The sequence below is a fragment of the Megalobrama amblycephala genome, linkage group LG11 (genome assembly GCF_018812025.1).
Source record: "Megalobrama amblycephala isolate DHTTF-2021 linkage group LG11, ASM1881202v1, whole genome shotgun sequence".
Taxonomy (NCBI): domain Eukaryota; kingdom Metazoa; phylum Chordata; class Actinopteri; order Cypriniformes; family Xenocyprididae; genus Megalobrama; species Megalobrama amblycephala.
Window position 1 is genome coordinate 22,802,195 of NC_063054.1, and position 21,993 is coordinate 22,824,187.

Genomic DNA, 21,993 nt, shown 5'->3' on the forward strand with positions numbered 1-21,993 from the left:
TCGTTAAATTATGAGAAAAATTTAGTTAAATTTCGAGAAAAAAGTCGAGTTAAAATGATGTGAATAAAGTCATTAAATTATGAGAATAAAGTAATTAAATTACGAGAAAAAAGTCGTTAAATTATGAGAACAAATTCGTTAAATTATGAGAAAGTCATTAAATTACGAGAAAAAAGTCATTCAATTATGAGAACAAATTCGTTAAATTACGAGAAAAATGTCATTAAATTTCGAGAAAAAAGTCGAGATAAAATGTTGTGAATAAAGTCATTAAATTATGAGAATAAAGTAATTAAATTATGAGAAAAAAGTCATTAAATTATGAGAACAAATTCGTTAAATTATGAGAAAGTCATTAAATTACGAGAAAAAAGTCATTCAATTATGAGAACAAATTTGTAATTTAACGAATTTGTTCTCATAATTTAACAACTTTTTTCTCGTAATTTAATGACTTTATTCTCAACATTTTATCTCGACTTTTTTTCTCGAAATTTAACGACTTTTTTCTCATAATTTAACGAATTTGTTCTCGTAATTTAACGACTTTTTTCTTATAATTTAATGACTTTATTCTCAATATTTTATCTCGACTTTTTTCTCGAAATTTTACGAGTTTTTTCACGTAATTTTAATGACTTTATTCTCAACATTTTATCTCGACTTTTTTCTCGAAATTTAACGAGTTTTTTCTCGTAATTTAATTACTTTAATCTCGAGATGGTTTTATTTTTTTTATTATTGCTTGGCCCTAATCCTCTTCAGTACATTTAACATTTGCCTTCTTCCCTGAACTTTGTTAGAGTTACATTTGATCGCTTAAATTCACATTATTTTATTTCATTCTAATGAAACTGCCACAAGTGCTGAATTATTTCTCATACTGGTTACTTTATTTGACAAATTAAAATTGTGGGGTAACGCAGTGCTGTTTTACTTGGTCAAAACAATCATACTAACAATACACTTGAGTGTGTTGAAAATGATGCTATATCGTTACTCTATGCGTTTGCTCGGTGGCTGGTATGAGACACTTCTTGCACATTGCAGTAAGCTAGATCGATATTAGAATATCATGTTAACAAAAGCTGGATGACTTGAGTTGTTAAATGGCATACAATTAATTTTAAAACATTGTATGGTGGAGAAAATGCTGTATTACTGTTACTACAAATACATCTCTTTCTGATTATGCCACTGATTATTAGCCACTTGACAAAATAGTGTTGTCTCTGAGGAATGGTACAAACATGTTACTCACGGTAAATCAATAAAACGAGATTCAAACAAAAAGACAAACCGTGTTGAGCTATTTAACACTGATTAGTTTTATGTTGATAAAGGTTGCTCACCTGTCTAATAAAACACACAATATTAAAGCATCTTTGGTGTTTCAATGGTTTCTACGGAAGTAAAACCGGAAATCGTGGGTAACAAGGATATGATTTCATTGACAGTTGACACAATGACACGGGCTGCTACATTTGATAAAATTGCTTATTTCTCTTGATTTAAACAAAATGTATAACAATGATCTGGTGGTTTTTTGATATTTTAATCCAAAAATCGTACATATTGCACCTTTAAGACAATGATCCGACTTACTGAAGAGACACTGATGTTATGGATCAAAACGCATGCGGACAAGCCATTGCTCCTCACTGCCACCTGTGTGCTGCTGGCTGTGACAGTTGTCACCTGTGCTGGACTGACCCCAGCTAAGACCTCTCATATCCCCCTTACAGTCCTCCAGCTGTAGCTGCAGTGGCCCCTGGTAGCCCATTAACACACACACACACACACACACACACACACACACACAGGATCCATCAGCCCGCAGGCCTGTGGGGCTGGAAGGCAGGAGGCCACTGTGCACAGATGCTGCAGTGTTAAGAGCTGCCCTACAGCAGGTGACACAGAGGACCGGGGCTCTACGGCAGGATGCCAAAACTCAGAAACCTCAGAAAACAAAATGTGTTTTAAATGAGCTGGGTAGCAAAACTATGTACTAGGAGCTGAGCCTGCGGATTCAAAAAGGATTTAAAATGTGTTGAAATGCCAAACTTGTATGGTTGTTTTTCAAGAAAACAGACGGAGAAGCAAGAAAGAAAATGCCAGGCAGCCTGATAATGTCTATCTCTAAACCTCCCTCTCTACACCAGCTGCTCATGATCAGTACTTAGTGGATCTCATTGGTGTAGGAGGGATAGGTGTGCTCCAGGGCAATAGAGTAATCAGAGAGTGAGCCGTTCTCTGACTGTAAGATACACCCACAACTCTCTCTCTCTCTGTCCCTAACCTAATTAGGCCAGCAGTAGTGTGTATTTAGTATATTTTAACACAAGGCGAATAATACCTTCTGTTTAACCACTTAACAACAGAAATGTGCTATAGGGTGATATCACTATCATACATGATCACCATACCCGGTCACACTACAAAATGTAGATTTACAGGACAATTTCAAGGTAAAAAAAAAATAATAATAATAATTTAAAAAAAAGTTATAAGTATATTAGTTAATGCCTGTTAAATAACAAAACTGGTATCCATCGATAATGTTTGATAATGTTTACTCGAGAAAAAAGCAAAAAAAAAAAAAAAAAAGCAAACACTTTCCCTATTTACTTCTACTGGATCCACAAAGATTGAACAAAATGGAGTGTAGCCTATAAACTGACCTTTGACACAGTTGTGAATGTGACCAACAAACAAACATGTTTTTTTTTAATAGTATTTTTTATGTGTTTGTTCATTATTCCTTTCCAATGGTGTTACTGTTAACTCATACTAAAATTATTAAAAATAATTTAGAAATAAAGCTTAAATATAATAAAATATCAATATTTAGTTAAAAATAAACTATTACTTGGCAACTAACTGATATAAAATTAATCAAAATGTATATAGAATATAAAAAAGTCAAGTACATAATAGAATTACTTAAACTTAAAAACATAAAAAAACCCAATTCGAAATTAATAAATACAATAAGTATATGGCATTAGCTAAATTAAAATGCATTAATCAAATGGGGTGGAGTTGATCCAACATTTAAACTGATGTCTATATTGTCTATAGAGTTAATGTTACAACTTAATCCAATGAAACAGCACTCTTTATTTGACATTTACACAAACTTTAAAACAACTTTAAATTTGTAGCAGATAAAATAATCTTAAAATCTGAGATAAAACAACAACAAACTGATAGTTAAAGGGTTAGTTCACCTAAAAATGAAAATAATGTCATTAATTACTCACTCTCATGCCATTCCACACCCGTAAGACCTTCGCTCTGAACACAAATTAAGATATGTTTGATGAAATCCGATGGCTCAGTGAGGCCTCTATTGCCAGCAATGTCAATGAACCTCTCAAGATCTAGAAACTTACTAAAGACATATTTAAAACAGTTCACGTGAGTACAGTGGTTCTACCCTAATATTATAAAGCGACGAGAATACTTTTTGTGCACCAAAAAAACTAAATAACGACTTTAAAACAATATCTAGTGATGGCAGATTTCAAAACATTGCTTCGAAGCCTGACGAATCTTTTGTTTTGAATCTTTTGTTTCGAATCAGTGGTGTGGAGCGTCAAAGTCACGGGATTTCAGTAAATAAGGCTTCGTTACATCATAAGTGTTTAGAAATTTCAATATTTCACGTGACTTTGGCAGTTTGATACGCAATCTGAAACACTGAGCCATTGGATTTCATCAAAAATATCTTAATTTGTGTTCCGAAGATGAAAGAAGGTCTTATAGGTGTAGAACGCCATGAGGGTGAGTAAAAAATGACATCATTTTCATTTTTGGGTGAACTAACCCTTTAAACTGACATTAAAACAAAGTTTTTCAATACTCTCCGATGTGCCACAGTTTTGTGTTGTAGTCACTCAAAACACATTTGTGAATAAGGTGAAAACATCATTCCAGCAGTGTAATGTTAAAGTGTAATGAACCAATTATGCTGAACTGAAGCTGTGAAATATGTATGAGAGTATGCAGCCATATGGTTTGAAATGATATACTGTATGTGATATTGGGATGAAGATTAGCTTTTGTGTAAAACTGCAGGGATTCAAGATTAACTTTCATCCTCTCGTGGTGAGGCACATGAACCTGATATTGAATAGGTTTCAAGCTCCTGTGATATTAATCTGATACCTGACCCAATATTTTTTTCAGTCTTCTCTGTTCCTTTTCACTTTCTCAAAATAAACCGTCACTCAGCTCTATGAAGCTCATGGTCAAAAATTTCAAATCTCATAAACAAATAATGTCCAAAACCCGCAGGTCATTAATTCTCGCTGTCACCCTGTCTTCTCTGTTTTAAATCAAACAAGCACGTTCATATTTCCAGTAGTTGCTCAGTTTGTCAGGCATATAACATTAATCATGATTGCAATGGCACTTTTGACTGGGACCAGTGGAAGGTTTAAGGGGAGCAATCGTCTGTGTGCCAAAATTTAGTTGTATCCGAGACCAACCCTACAGCTTCTCTGAACAAACCAACCTGAATTGGGGGTTAAAAAAGATTCTGTAATGATACATTGGAGATGAGTGATTCCACTGGATGCATCCCAAGAATTTAGAAAATTGGCGAAACATAAATAGGAATTAAATGCTGGAATTCAGCTCATGGTGAATTTCCCTTCTTCAAGTTTCAGAGCGAGTTGGTTGCAGCAGCCAGCTCTTAACAAAGTCCAGTTGTGTTTATGAAATGGCAGACCCAAGCAGCAGGTCAGAGGACTTGAAGGCATGATGGATTGGATCCAATGAGAGAGGAAGCTTGGTGATATCTTCGGGCCAAACGGAGTTCAGACCAGACTTGGTGTGATTATACGGATGGCCAAACTACAGAGATGTGTGTTTATGTGACACAGGTTGGGTCACCGAAAATGAGACAGAGAATTCGACAAGCTTCACTTCAGTCTTATTATCGTTAATGGAAACCAAAAGAAAACATTTTCTGTAAAATGAAATAAAAACTAACATAACAAGGAACAACTGAAAGTAAACTAAAATACATTTCCATGACACCAGAACTAAAAAAAAAAAAATTCATTTCAGAGACAGACAGATAGATAGATAGATAATAGACAGACAGACAGACATAGATAGATAGATAGATAGATAATAGACAGACAGACAGATAGACAGATAGATAGATAGATAGATAGATAGATAGATAGATAGATAGATAGATAGATAGATAGATAGATAGAGATACGACAGACAGACAGTGACAGATACTAGACAGATACAAGACAGACAGACAGATAGATACAACAGACAGACAGACACAGACAGACAGACAGACAGTGACAGATACTAGACAGATACAAGATAGACAGACAGACAGATAGATACGACAGACAGACAGACAGTGACAGATACTAGACAGATACAAGACAGACAGACAGATAGATACGACAGACAGACAGACACAGACAGACAGACAGACAGACAGACAGTGACAGATACTAGACAGATACAAGACAGACAGACAGATAGATACGACAGACAGACAGACAGGCACAGACAGTACAGACAGACAGTGACAGATACTAGACAGATACAAGACAGACAGACAGATAGATACGACAGACAGACAGACACAGACAGACAGACAGACAGTGACAGATACTAGACAGATACAAGACAGACAGACAGATAGATACGACAGACAGACAGACAGACAGTGACAGATACTAGACAGATACAAGACAGACAGACAGATAGATACGACAGACAGACAGACAGACACAGACAGACAGACAGTGACAGATACTAGACAGATACAAGACAGACAGACAGATAGATACGACAGACAGACAGACACAGACAGACAGACAGACAGTGAAAGATACTAGACAGATACAAGACAGACAGACAGACAGATAGATACGACAGACAGACAGACAGTACAGACAGACAGTGACAGATACTAGACAGATACAAGACAGTCAGACAGATAGACACAACAGACAGATAGACAGTCTGACAGATACTAGACAGACAGACAGATAGATACGGCAGACAGACAGACAGACACAGACAGACAGTGACAGATAATAGACAGATACAAGACAGACAGACAGATAGATACAACAGACAGACAGTCTGACAGATACTAGACAGACAGATAGATGGATAGATACGACAGACAGATAGACAGACAGACAGTACAGACAGATATGACAGACAGACATAGATAGATAGATAGATAGATAGATAGATAGATAGATATGACAGACAGACAGACAGACAGACAGATAGATAGATAGATAGATAGACAGACAGACAGACAGATAGTACAGACAGATACGACAGACATAGATAGATAGATATGACAGACAGACAGCAGATAGACAGATAGATAGACAGATAGATAGTACAGACAGATACGACAGACAGACAGACAGCACTGTCAGTTCAACCCCACAAGAGAGAATTGTTGGCTCTTTCAGATCGAGGTCAGTCTTGTGTAGCTTTCCAGAAACTTCTAACTAACGTAGTTTACAAATGTAGCCCTCAAATTTCCCATGAGCTTCACCAGATACATGCAATGTGCTGAATCGACTGTTCCTGCTTTTGCAAAGTCATGGAAATATGAAGGCAGAGGAGTTAATCAATGTCACACTAATCAAATATATTGTCATTGCAGTATAAAATCTGAACAGATATGTTCTGACTGCTTGCCCTTTGTTTTTTGTGTGCCGCTTATAATAAATGCAGCTACCCAATGCAAATGTATAGAAGAAAGATATACAAAGCTCAGCTCTCCTTCTAAGAGGAAATCAGCAAGACCCTGCATCTGCACCAAAGCTGATTTTATCAAACCATTTATTTCCTCTAAAACTAGCAGTAATTTAGGAAGAGCGATGCCTGTGGGACACCTCTTTGCTGCTAAAAAACCGTAATATACACAAACTCTCACATGATATTTGATTAGTCAGTGGGCTGTCGTTAATAGAATGACTTGATCTAATATCATAGTCACATGCGCACACATCAATTTCACAAATCAAATGTGATGCGCTCACCTGCCGTACACAATTATTCCTGTAGGCTTCTGACAAGAAGAAAATATGCGTGTTTGGTCTTCAAATATAAATGTAAGAATAGACGGGGTATTCAAAGCAGTCTGCGGGTGTTTTGAGCAATGCTTTATTAAAACATTGAGCTAATGTTCTGTGTGGAGGTTCTGACGATCAGGGGTTGACGGGGCAGTGTGATTGGTTGATCTCCAGGTCAGCGGGTGAGGTAATTGTGCAGAGTTTGAGCACTTATGTGATGGGTCACCTGCAAAGGTGGTAATTAAGTGAGACGGGGGGAAAAGAAAGCACTGTTCTCCTTCAGCATGAAGTTGTTTTTAAATATTGTATGGTTTCACTTCTGTGCCTTTTTTTAGGTGCCATTTTATTAGTTTATATATAGTATTATAGGTCTTATTTGTTTATTATGAGGGAGGATTGTGCTGTATTATGATACCTCAGACAGAATACGAACACAACTGCACTAACCTGTGAGAGACATATTTGGCAATAGCCTCCTCTGATTTTCATATCATCTGGGCCTTTCTGAATCTGCTTGCAAGATCATTTGCAAATAATTACCATCAGCAGATTTATTTCACTCATGCACAGGTTTTAATTAAATAACATAGTGAAATTAATTAAGATTACATCCCTTAGCCATGCTGAATCAAATTACTGCATCTTCCCCAGCGTGCGTGTCCTGGAAGCGCAATTTTCTTAAAAAACAGAGGTGGGGGTCACGGATGGGTATCCGGATTCTCACCCTGAGCTAGGCAGATTTGCAGTCTATGTATGTGCGTGTGTGGGTTTGCACGTGTAACATTGCCCTGTCAGGCCACTCATGTGCTAGTCATGATTTGCTACTTAATCCTTCAGGAACGATAACGCAGCGTGAAAGAGTTCAAATGCTTTTGCCCTTGAACTGTAGGAGATGGGGATTGAGAGGGGTAGTTTAATAATTTAGCGATTCATTAAGGTCAACTAGAGTGTGGTAAAGTATGTAATGTAAAAAACAACAAAAAAAATCTACTTAAACCAATCTAAACTTGGGCACTTGTCAGCTGGCAGACCAGCTAGACCAGCTGAAGACCAGATTGGTCAGGCTGGGATGCTAACTAGACCAGTTTAAAACAGCTAAAAAGCAGTTTAGTCAGGCTGGGAAGCTAACTAGAGTTGTTTAAAATGACTAAGATCAACTTAAAACCAGCTTGGTCAAGACCACTTTAAATCAGCTAAGCTGAAAACCAGCATGGCCAGGCAATATAACTAGGCTAACTAGATCAATTTATAAAGGCTTAAGACCAGTTTTTAAGACCAGGCAGCTTAAGACCAGTTTGGTTGGACTGGTAGACCAGCTAATATCGGCTGAAAGCCAGCTTGACCAGGCTGGGATACTAGCAGGACCAGCTTAAACCAGCTAAGATCAGCTGAAGTCCAGATTGGCCAGGCTGGCATACTAACTAGACTGGTTTAAACAGCTAAGATCAGCTTAAGACCACTTTGGTTGGACTGGTAGACCAGCTAATATCGGCTGAAAGCCAGCTTGACCAGGCTGGGATACTAGCAGGACCAGCTTAAACCAGCTAAGATCAGCTGAAGTCCAGATTGGCCAGGCTGGAATACTAACTAGACTGGTTTAAACAGCTAAGATCAGCTTAAGACCAGTTTGGTTAGACTGGTAGACCAGCTAATATTGGCTGAAAGCCAGCTTGACCAGGCTGGGATACTAGCAGGACCAGCTTAAACCAGCTAAGATCAGCTGAAGTCCAGATTGGCCAGGCTGGAATACTAACTAGACTGGTTGGACTGGCAGACCAGCTCATTTCGGCTGAAAGCCAGCTTGGCCATGCTGGGATATTAGTTAGGTTAACTAGACCAGTTTAAAAAGGCTAAGGCAAACAGAAAAGCAGCTTGGCCAGGCTGGAATACTAGCTAGACCAGTATAAACAGTAGGGCTGGGCGATATATTGCATGCGATTGTCACGCGCATTTCGTCAGTAAAGCCGGTTCCCTGATTGCCGCTAAATCGCCATCACCTGCTTTCAAATGGAGCGGCATTTAGTAAACAGAGCCGTAGTTCACTGATAAGCTACGCAATATCGCGTTCATTATCGAAGGCGATTCATCTGCGATAATGAACGCAATATTGCGTAGCTTATCAGTGATCTACGGCTCTGTCTATTAAATGCCGCTCCATTTGAAAGCAGGTGATGGCGATTTAGCGGTAATCAGGGAACCGGCTTTACTGACGAAATGCACGTGACAATTGCATGCGATATATCGCCCAGCCCTAATAAACAGCTAAGATCAGCTGAAGACCAGTTTGGTTGGACTGGCAGACCAGCTAATACCAGCTGAAAGCCAGCTTGGACAGGCTGGGATACTAGCTAGATCAGCTTAAACCAGCTAAGATCAGCTGATGACCAGCTGGGCCAGGCTGGAATACTAGCTAGACCAGTTTAAAAAAAAGCTAAAATCAGCTGAAGACTAGCTTGGTTGGACTGGTATACAAGCAAAACCAGCTAACACCAGCAAACGTTTTGAGCAGAGATGTTATGAGAAACTAAACATAAAAAAAAAATTTTTTTAAAATGATGGAAATGGCAAATGTACCAAACCTTCATAACAATTCGCTCCACTCATAAAGCAAGAAACTTTACAAGTTTTTAAAGTATGTGATGAATTTCAAAGGCTTTTCATCATGATATTGCATTCTCGCACCCCAATCACTGGAGACTGTAAAATGAAATAACCTTTAAATATAATAGTAAGCTGAAGAGAGGGTCATCAGGCAGATTGTGGTTGAGAGGGTCTGCAGAGAGATGATTAATAAACATTGGGTCTGGTTTCTGCTCATTAACATGTCTGCTTCTGATTTTGATGAAGGAGCAAATGAACTAGCCGAATTTAAGCTGAACTTTTAAGTTAGTTAAGTGAGTGAGTGTGGGTGGTGGTGAAAAGAGAGAGAGAGAGAGAGAGAGAGAATGTGTGTGTGCAAGGCAGTTCAAGTGTGTTTATGTGCTTATGGCTATGTGAATGTGTATGTGTGTGTGTTTGTGAAAGGTTCGGCATTGGCAGCTTTGTGCTCAGCGTTCAGCCTGTCTGTTAGTTTCGGATGGTTGCGTGCACTTCATCTTTCATCACTGTGATATCCATCTAGAGACAAGCTTCGCTCCTGACGACTGCCACCATGCTGGCTCCCAGCCCCTCCAATGAGGCTCCCAACCTCAACTTCCTGATCCTGGCAACAGCACATGAATATGCATTCACCTTCACCAGCGAGCGAGCGAGCGACTGCACTGCAGCTCTCTCAGTCTTGTCGTCCTAATGTGCACTCTGAGGCCTGCCTGTAACTGCTTGGCCTTGCCTGCTTCAGATGAAGCACTGAAGCGAGAGAGTCTATAGATGCCTGAAGATGATTTCCCAGGTGGTCGGAGGACTCACGTGCACTCCTCTGGCTTGTAGCGAAGCGATTGCTCACTTTTATGTCGGCTCATCGAATATTCTGTCCTCTCGGCCCTTGCTGAGGAGCTAGGTTTAGGAAAATGACAAAAATCTATAGTTATTTATTTAGCCTAAAATTAAAACCTACCAACCCACAAAGCAAAAGGACATTGGATGAAAGATGAAATATAGAGGTTTTTCTGATAGTTTTTTTTGCAATGTAGGCACTTTTTAAGCTTCTTAAAAAAAGTACTTATTACGGAAAGAATATACTTAAAGTGCGGACTGAATGTAATGTTTTCTTACACTTAATTGCATGCTAATTGGAAATAAATGAAAATGTTTACATTTATATTAAATGCAATTAGTGCTTTTTTGACCCACTTAACTAGGACTTCTTTAATATAATTTCATAATTATTTATATATTGTCTTTGAAAGTGTACTGCTGAATGTACTGACAAGCATTTACACTTTTAAGAAATAAAGGTTACAAAAGTTTTTTTTTTTTTTTTTTTTTTATAGAGATGCCATAAAAGAACCATTTTTGGTTCCCCAAAGACATTTTAGTGAACAGTTCTTAAAAGAACTATTTTTTTTCTTAGTGTGAAAAACCTTTTAATAATCAAAATAACTTTTTTTTCTAATATATTATATATATATATATATATATATATAATATTATATTATATTATATTATATTAATTATATTATATTATATTATATTATATTATATTATATTATATTATATTATATTATATTTAAAAACCTATTTGTGCAATGGAAAGGTTTTGTTGATTCTGTTATTAGGTTCTTTATGGAACCATAAATGCCAATAAAGAATCTTTATTTTTAAATAAAATAAAATATAACTATAATATAATGTTATTTCTATTGAAACTTCTGTCATGTATTTAAATATATTTTAATAAATCTTTATATTTTAGATATGCTTCAGTATGTTAGTTAACACTTCAAAATAAGTGTACTTTAAAGCACAATTAAAGTTTATTAAAACATGCTGATTTACAATGTACTCTTAAAAATACTTTAAAGGCATGTGACATGATGTCCACCACATGCTACTAGCCTTTTCTTGTCCTGAACTGTGTAGTTGCATCTATAAACTGCTATAACTGGAAGTATTTTATTTTTGGAGACATTTTATTGCATTTTAGCCGTGCTGTGAAACTGACATCATACAACATGGGACGGAAAGGTTCCCTGCAGCTTCAGTTAGCTTTAAACAATACAGCAAAACATGTCAAATCTGCGGCTGTCCTCCGTATACTGACTCCCAAACCCTAAACATTAAAGCACTTAAAGAATTACTTCAGCCAGAAATGAAAGTTCTGTCATTGTTTATTCACCCTCAAGCGGTTTCAAAACCATATGACATTCATTCTGTGGAGCAAATAAAGAGAATTTTAAAGAACTGCCCTGGTAGCCCATTCCCTTACATCTATAAATGGGCACTGAGACTTTCAAGCTCTGAAATAATGCTGCCTTCAAGTGCTATCAGAATTAATGTAAATATGAAATTTTCAGTTAAAAACTGGACATGAATGCCCTCTCAATTCATATTTACCACTGGGAAGCTCAGGGACAATTTTGATACCCTAGTTCCAGAGTTGGGCAGGCCATAAACTGTAAACACGGCGAAGGGGAGAACGACTGCTGCTATGACTGGTATTCTTTATTTATTTTTTTACAACAGATCCATCGCCCTGTTTTGTCGTTAAAGTAGTGCATATTTACTTGAATAACCATTTGAATTGCATGTTTTATACACAGTCTGTATTTGACCGGAATTCCAGAATCTGCAGCAAGATGATGATCTAGATAGCGTGGTGAATGTCAAAAAATAGGATGCAAAATATTACTTTGGCTTTAATAAGATTTTCCCACTGTTCTTTTCGACAATAAAGCACTTGAATGTGACAAGCTCGTCATTACATTTTTGATAGCACGTGAATGCAGCATAAATCCAATAGTGCCATAAAAGTATGATAAAAGCAGACCACACAACTCACGTTCTATAAGGATTTTGAAGTAATACGATAGCTTTGTGTGAAAAACGGACCAAAATCTGCATTATTATTCACTGACAATCTTCACCTCCAGAGAGCTGTTAAACTGCTGCAATTGAATCGAGTCATATGAGCTGAACTTGAGATCCAAATACATCCAGATCTCTCAAATAAGCCAATCCGAATCAATTTGTGTAAGCATTCAGACCAGGTTTGTGAAATGATCTACTGAAAAGAAACTCAAAAGAATAATTTGCTCATGAATTAGACACCAGTATTTCTCTTATGAATGTAACAACATTTTGTACGTAATCTGTTCTTCACATAAAGTTATTTATATTTCTAAAACTTATGCTGCTTTTGCTTCTTTCTTTTTTTTGTTAAGCTTAAAAGCTCCAGTCCCCATCCATTGTAACTGCATGGAAATGAGCGACCAACTGCAGTATGCCATTGACATGAATTATGGATGTTTACAAGTGAAATGTACAAGGTGAGCACATATAGATATTTGAACGCTGGGACTCTTGGTCTGCATATTCTATGGTAAACATTAAAAGTTTCTGACCCTGTCACACGTCTGTATGTGTTAAAACTTGAGACGACATGTCAAGTCCTTCCCATGAGCTCTCAGATGATGACTCTTTTGATCTGAGTCGTTTTCATGGTAATATGGTGCATCCAGGGCTCACTGACCACATGTTCTCACATACTTGTGTGAGTATGAGACTCAAGGGAGCAATTATAGTCAGTGAAAGATATGGATTTCAGTACAATTGCTTTTTTACCACACCACAGAGTCTGACACATTTCCACTTTCCTCAGACTGTTCAGACAGAGGTTTATAACTGGAAGATGTTCTGTCAAGTATATACAGCACAATGTATCTTTGTGACCATTTAGTGGGCACATCTGTTTCCTTTGTGCGAATAATTGCTGATGGTTTTCACATTAAAGTGATTTACATTCTAATTGGATATAAGACGAATTTTGTTTTAAAGGATCTGAATGGACTTGCTTCAGTAGTTTTTTCAGTAAAAAAATAAAGTTCAGTCCCCCTCATGACTTTAGAGCCATGATTTCATATATGCTGAAAAGTCAATCAATCTGCCTTTTAGACCCCTGCCTTAATCAAGACAAGGTTACCTTTGAGACAACAAATATTGCAATATGATAGCACTTCAAACAGCTATGGTTCCTCTGCCCCAGGGTAGTTAACCCATAGGACTGCATGTGAATTATTTAAAGCTAAATTCATGCAACGTGACCCGGGGTTTCACCTGCCCTCTTGACTGGAAAATGGAGAGAGAGAGTAAGAGAGCGAAAGAAAGAAAGAAAGAAAGAAAGAAAGAAAGAAAGAGCGAAAGAGCGAAAGAAAGAAAGAAAGAAAGAAAGAAAGAAAGAAAGAAAGAAAGAAAGAAAGAAAGAAAGAAAGAAAGAAAGATAATTGCTAGCTGTGTCTTATTAGACAACCCTTGACAGACGTAAACTCTGCCTCAGAAAGAAATTCAGAAATTCCAAAAGGTCATGTCCATCACTGGAAATGCTTTTAATTGCAAGGAACTGAATTGCTTTCCTGACTCTGGGAATGAGGGGATGAAGTAAAATAATTAAATATACAGTACAGTCCAAAAGTTTGGAACCACTAAGATTTTTAATGTTTTTAAAAGAAGTTTCGTCTGCTCACCAAGGCTACATTTATTTAATTAAAAATACAGTAAAAAACAGTAATATTGTGAAATATTATTACAATTTAAAATAACTGTGTACTATTTAAATATATTTGACAAAGTTATTTATTCCTGTGATGCAAAGCTGAATTTTCAGCATCGTTACTCCAGTCTTCAGTGTCACATGATCCTTCAGAAATCATTCTAATATGCTGATTTGCTGCTCAATAAACATTTATGATTATTTTCAATGTTGAAAACAGTTGTGTACTTTTTTTTTCAGGATTCCTTGATGAATAGAAAGTTCAAAAGAACAGCATTTATCTGAAATACAAAGCTTCTGTAGCATTATACACTACCGTTCAAAAGTTTGGGGTCAGTAAGAATTTTTATTTTATTTTTTTGAAAAGAAATTAAAGAAATGAATACTTTTATTCAGCAAGGATGCATTAAATCAATCAAAAGTGGCAGTAAATACATTTATAATGTTACAAAAGATTAGATTTCAGATAAACACTGTTCTTTTGAACTTTCTATTCATCAAATAACCCTGAAAAAAAATATTTTGTACAATTGTACACATTAAATGTTTCTTGAGCAGCAGATCAGCATATTAGAATGATTTCTGCAGGATCATGTGACACTGAAGACTGGAGTAATGATGCTGAAAATTCAGCTTTGCCATCACAGGAATAAATTACTTTGTGAAATATATTCAAATAGAAAACAGTTATTTTAAAATGTAATAATATTTCACAATATTACTGTTTTTTTACTGTATTTTTAATTAAATAAATGTAGCCTTGGTGAGCAGACGAAATTTATTTTAAAAACATTAAAAATCTTAGTGGTTCCAAACTTTTGGACTGTACTGTATAAATACTCTTAACTTAATAAGTTAATGAAATAAATAGATTGTGTAAGAGAAGAATTAAAACAAATAATTTATATAATGTTGTGGAATATTGCAAACAAGTTGCTGATGTTTATTTCATGTAAACAAAGTTTACACAGCTAATATAACCCTCAAATGGATCTTTATAAAGTGTTCGTCATGCATGCGGCATGCATGCATCAGATTATGTGAGTATTGTATATTGTTATATTGTTTACATTTGATTCTGAATGAATTTGAGGCTGTGCTCCGTGGCTAACGGCTAATGCTACACTGTTGGAGAGATTTATAAAGAATGAAGTTGTGTTTATGCATTATACAGACTGCAAGTGTTTAAAAATGAAAATAGCGACGGCTCTTGTCTCCGTGAATACAGTAAGAAACGATAGTAACTTTAACCACATTTAACAGTACATTAGCAACATGCTAACGAAACAGTTAGAAAGACAATTTACAAATATCACTAAAAATATCATGATATCATGGATCATGTCAGTTATTATTGCTCCATCTGCCATTTTTCGCTATTGTTCTTGCTTGCTTACCTAGTCTGATGATTCGGCTGTGTGCTGCTCCAGACGTTAATGCCTGCCCTTGTGTAATGCCTTTCATAATGTTGGGAACATGGGCTGGCATATGCAAATAATGGGGGCGTACACCCCGACTGTTACGCAACAGTCGGTGTTATGTTGAGATTCGCCTGTTCTTCAGAGGTCTATTAAACAAATGAGATTTATATAAGAAGGAGGAAACAATGGAGTTTGAGACTCACTGTATGTCATTTCCATGTACTGAACACTTGTTATTTAACTATGCCAAGATAAATTCAATTTTTAATTCAAGGGCACCTTTAAATGAACAGTCTAAAAAATGCTGGGTTAAAAACAACCCAAGTTGGGTTGAAAGTGGACAAACCCAGCGGTTGGGTTAAATGTTTTCCTAACCTGCTGGGTAGTTTTATTTAACTCAACTATTGTTTAAAAATTACTGTATTGCTTGCTTAAAATGAACCTAAAATATGTTGGAAATTAACATGTATTAATATGCTTAATAAATTAAAATGTATTAATAAGTTTAATGAATAATAATTAAACAACTTATTAAATTGCCTATTAATAAATGTTCACCTTTTGATTATTATTGTTGCAGTAATTATGTGTCTGATTTTTAATTTCCAACCTCTTTTGGGTTCATTGTCATTGTATTTTTTTGTAAGAGATGCAGAAGCTGATGTTCGCAAGGTGCATTAAAATTAGATCAGAATATAACTGAGCTAGTCCTCTGTAATAGCTTTACAGATTTATGTGAGAAATCATGATTGTTTTACCAGCAACTATGTAAGGTCACAATGTCTTGTTTTATGTTTTTTTAATATGTATATCTTGTAAGCCAGCCATATAGTAATTTTTAGACAATAGTTGGGTTCAATAAACCTGCCCAGCACAATGGGCAAATATTTAACCCAACCTCTGGGTTTGTCTATATTCAACCCATCTTGGGTTGTTTTTTAACCCAGTATTTTTTAGAGTCAAGTCAAGTCACCTTTATTTATATAGCGCTTTTTACAATGCAGATTGTGTCAAAGCAGCTTTACATTGAACCATTTCCTATTTTAAAATGTAATTTATTCCTGTTATAGCAAAGCTGAATTTTCAGCAGTCATTATCCTGATCCTATCCATAGACCACCTCATTATAACATACCTGTCTTTGATTCACTTTCATTATGTAATCTCAAGACTAAAATCTGACAACGGCAGAGATTTTTCAATCAAATTTGAAGACCAAAACTACATCCAAACTACACACTAACTGCCGAAAATATATACAGTACTACAGTCTAACTCAGCCCAAACAAACCCAGTCAGTTTATATAACCCATTCATCTTCAAGAGAATCATCTAGAGTCCTGCTCTGATCAAGTCAAAACCTTGTTAATCCTGTCTGCTGAGGTGTTGATTTGTTTACTGCCAGAATTCCCGCAGACAAGATGTCACTTCCCTCGCGACAATCAGACAAGGACAAGCAGAGAAAACAATCTTTAATGGCTTTCCTGGAAAGGGGCCGACTGTAAATTGAATTTAAATAATTTCGTCAGAAATCTCATATTAGCATCTTAGCTTGGTTTAATCAACTTCACTCACTCTCTCACTATCTGGTAAAGTGCTTTTAAAGTGCTCAACGCTTTTGGAACATGGATTCTATCTATTTTGTTGGTGTTGAGTCACAGTCTTTGGATTAAAGATACATTTAATAGTTGAGAGACGATGTAAATTAAGGTCAGCTCAACATTCCAGTTCCTTGTACAATGAAATTTAGACTCCTAAGAACATTTTTGACTGAACTCCAAAAAGTGTATTAAAGGAAACAAGACTCACTCCCAGTAACTACATCTACGTCAGAAGTCAATCAATCAAGCATGGTGCTTTCTCATGGCTCTGATTTACACCAAATACATCCATTTTAGGAATATTTGCTGAAAGGTCATTGTACTTTTTTGTAAGAGATTCAGAAGCTGATGTAAAATTAGATCAGAATATAACTGAGCTAGTCCTCTGTAATGGCTTTACAGATTTATGTGAGAAATCATGATTGTTTTACCAGCAACTACGTGAGGTCACAATGTCTTGTTTTATGTTTTTAATACGTATATCTTGTATTTTGAAACATCTTGATGCTTGTTCCCAGTGATGGGGAGTAACTAGTTACATGAAACGGCATTGTGTAATTTAATTTAATTACAAAATAAATTTAACTGTAATTCATTACAGTTACTGAGAAAAAAAAAGTCTAATTAAATTACAGTTACTTATGAAACTGTTCATTTCAGGGGGTTACAGGGGGATACAAGTGGGTTGAATAAAGTAGTTATGTTTTTCGCACAAAAAGTATTCTCGTCGCTTCATAAAATTACGGTTGAACCACTGTAGTCACGTCGACTGTTTTAACGATGTCTTCAGTAGCTTTCTGGACCTTAAAAATGTTGATTATATTGCTGTCTATGGACGAGTCATATACCTCTCTGATTTCATCAAAAATATCTTAATTTGTGTTCCAAAGATGAACGAAGGTCTTAAAGGGTACGCAATTAATGACAGAATTGACATTTATGGGTGAACTAACCCTTTAACCATTGAGAGAATCAGAAATCATGATTAAAATACAATTACTCTTGCACCCCTAAACATAATCATATTTTACTTGTAGGATTTGTATGATAAATGACTTGTCATGTTCCTTGTTTGTAAATCGCTTTGGATAAAAGAGTCTGCTGATGATTAAATGGACATGCAAATAAGAATTAACATGAAACACAAAATACTGCTGTTATTCTAGCCTTGTATATGACAAATAACCGTCTGCGAATCAGATTAACCATCACTGGTCATGTGACTCACTCAAGTTTAGCAATCGGCTGTTTTAACAAGATACCAACCAATACAAACTCAAGAGTTTTACTTATATCAATCCTGGCCTACTACTTTCAATTGCTTGGATAGCACGATATTTTAACGCTCCAGTATATGCCATTAATATACTGTAATAATCACAGTATTTTTTTTTTTTCACGGTATACAATATGTTATTTTCATATCAATACTCACCCTGTGTGCCATGAAGTCAGAAGGCCCAGACTACGCCAAAGAAGTAAGCTATCTGTTTTATAACTCTCTTTCGAAAGGTGCTCAACTTGTGCTCCCATGGTGTTCTTCTGTACGCTTTAATGGTCAGTTTAAGTGCTGTTTGACTTCCTCCGGTCAGTGCTGAGGGTGTGAGGCTTCCCGAATTGGATTTGGACTTGGACTTGGCGTATTTACGCGATGGCGTTCGCGCAATTCGGTTCACGCAGTTTCGGTAATTGAAGACTTGGCGTTTCATGTTGGGAAATCTTCAGCTGACGTATGATCTGTGTTTACAAGTGAAATCTGACGTGAGAAGGATTTATTTGTGACGTAAGAAACTGAAATTTTTTTCCCTACTTGGGGTATGTTTAATACGGATTAGCTCAGGACTTAATTTAGATAATTTAATTGTATTCATTATTAATTAATTATTAATATTTTTTATTAATTATTAATATTAGTTAAGATTAGCAATATTTTTATTATCATGATTTCAAGTAATGGGTTCTGGTATTGAATTGTGTGTGATGTGTAGGTATGCATTTGTGTGCTTTAATCACATAACTTGTATTAATTTTAAATAATAATCAAATGTCAAATAAAATCAGTACATCTAGTTGAATATATATTATAATTGATAAATTAGTTTATTATGTTCATTAGTTTATTATAGTTATTATAATGGTAATATTAATTAATTATTCATAGCATCAGAATAGTTATTATGAGTAACAAGCAAATGTAAGCAAAAATAAATAAGAAATTAGTAATAAATTACTAAATAATAAAACTAATACAGCTTATTATTAAATAATAATTAAATAATTCAACCAATACAATTAGCTTTTTCACAATAAATAATTTGTATTAGGTTTTATCATGTATAGTTGTTGTTTTTAATAATAGTGTTTGCTGTTTTCAGGTGATAGCTGTGTCTTGGCTTTTATATAAGTATATAATACTATTAAGTTATATAATCTCTTGGGATGTTGTTCTGTTTTGCATATTGCAAAACCCAGTTTGCTGCTATAAATGCCTTTTCTACGGGGGTCTTAGAATTGTGTTTGTATTCCTTTAAAGGATGGTCATTTAGTTTGTTTTCGGGGGCTTAGAGTATTTTGGGTTAACATGATTGCTGCTTAGCTAATGCTTAAAATATGCCTCTGGTTGTAGCTGCCTGAGGTGTACGCTTCCCCTGCACACACACTCACACACATATATAGCCTACAGTATATTTGATGTACATGATTCTGACTGATTTATACTTGACATTCTTTGCTTCCCGTTATTCATTTTCTTTCGGTGCCATTCAAACACAGTGCATCTCCCAAAGTCCCCTGAAAGAGAGCAGTGAATGTTCCTGTGCATGAAGAATAGGAGGGGCTTTAGGTCGTTCTCCATTAGCACCAATCTGCTGTTAAGCTGCCTCCCCTGGTGTGTCTGTTACCACAGGAAGAGATTGCAGCACTTTGTTTATCTCACATCCTTTAATATTAAAGCACAATTAAAGTGCTGCAATGAAAGTTGAATCTCCCTACTCTGGAGATTGTGGGCACTCACCCACGCATACACACCGACACATTTACATACGTGCACGCTCGCTGACACACACAGATGTATTCATAATAACACGTACGTGTACAAAACGATGGCACATTTCACCAGACCTCGCATTAGAATCCCAGTTCATATAACTTTTGATAATTTTGATAATAAAGATGTGTAACATTTATAATGGACGATAACGTGTAATTCTAGCACACACTTTTGTACACACTGAAACACTCAATATATTAAGGCCTATGTTATTGTTTAATCATGCCACTTTTATTTAGATTTATAAATAAATATATAAATAAGCTACATTTGCCAATTTACAGTTCTTTCTTCAACAGTTTTTATTTATGTAATTTGAGCAATAAATTAGACAGGCCTAACTAGTAATATATTTCCAGTTGTCAGTGTATACCCAAACCAAAAAGTAGCCTATGAATACCAAAACACATCTGCTCAGCCTGTATAATTCCATCTCTTTGCCCTCCCACTCTCTCACACTGTGCCACCACTGTCTGTTTGATTTAGTCATGTCTGGACCCTTGTTGCCACAAGTCCACACAAATCTCAAGTGGAGGATTTATGACACATGGCAGCCATTTGCTATATTTTGCATGACCTACAACCTGTATTCCTTGTGAAAAGTGTTAAAGCAACACTGCTCTCTGATATCCTCTCTGATCCTTTCACGTCCACTGAGCAGATCTGCTTAAACTGGAAAACCCAGTCTCATGCTGTCAAGTATCTAGGAGTGTTACACCATGTCTACACTGCAGCGGCCGATGACATGTTGTGCCGCAACGGCCTTTGTTCAAAAACACAGTGAAATCTGCTGTAAAGTTCAGTGCTAGATTTTGGTAATGGCGATGGTGATTCCCATCATTTTCAAAGGAAATTAATTATAGAATGTATTACTTTACTCTTACTTGCATAATATGATATAATGTAGAAGGCCAGAGATCTGAAACATCACAAATTGGCTTTTTATCAGTCAGTAGTCATTTAAATAATTAATAAAATCCATTGCAGTCTATTCGCACACATGCTTTAAGCAAATATAATAAGTGGCTTGGGTAGCTCTGCAGTACATCAGAAATACAGTGTGTCCATCAGCTGAAGTGTACACATCCAGTGGGCACTTGCAGTTTAGACAGTACCAATGATTATACCGTAATGCAAACGATTTAGTTTTGACATGTTGTGATCCTCCACTCTTATTCTGTGTAGACATAGTGTTAGAAATTTCTAATTTAATCTCAAGAATAGTACTTAAGTAGGATTACAGATGCATAAACACTCTCACACACAGCATTTCTATCATATAGTCATACCAGTCCCAACTCCATAGAGTCCTGACCTCTTGTAATGTGGTATTGTGTGTGCGTGTGCGTGTGTGTGTGTGTGTGTGTGTGTGTGTGTGTGTGTGTGTGTGTGTGTGTGTGGCCATCAGTAGCTGAGAGTTTAATCGCAGCTGACCATGAGTCTCTTCCCCACCTCTCCACGCAGATCTGGAGTGGGCCAGTGAAATTAGGATGAGATGAATGCTGATAGCAGGACCTGTGTGAGACACTCCAAGCCTTGCTATCTGTCCACTGCTTTCCTTCTACAGTTTGCAGTAAACAGTATTTGCTGATATTGAACCACACACACACACACTTGAACCATTCTAGAGATATATTATATTATATTATTAATGTGGGGTTATTGAAAATCTAAAATTCAAAAACTTTGTAGCT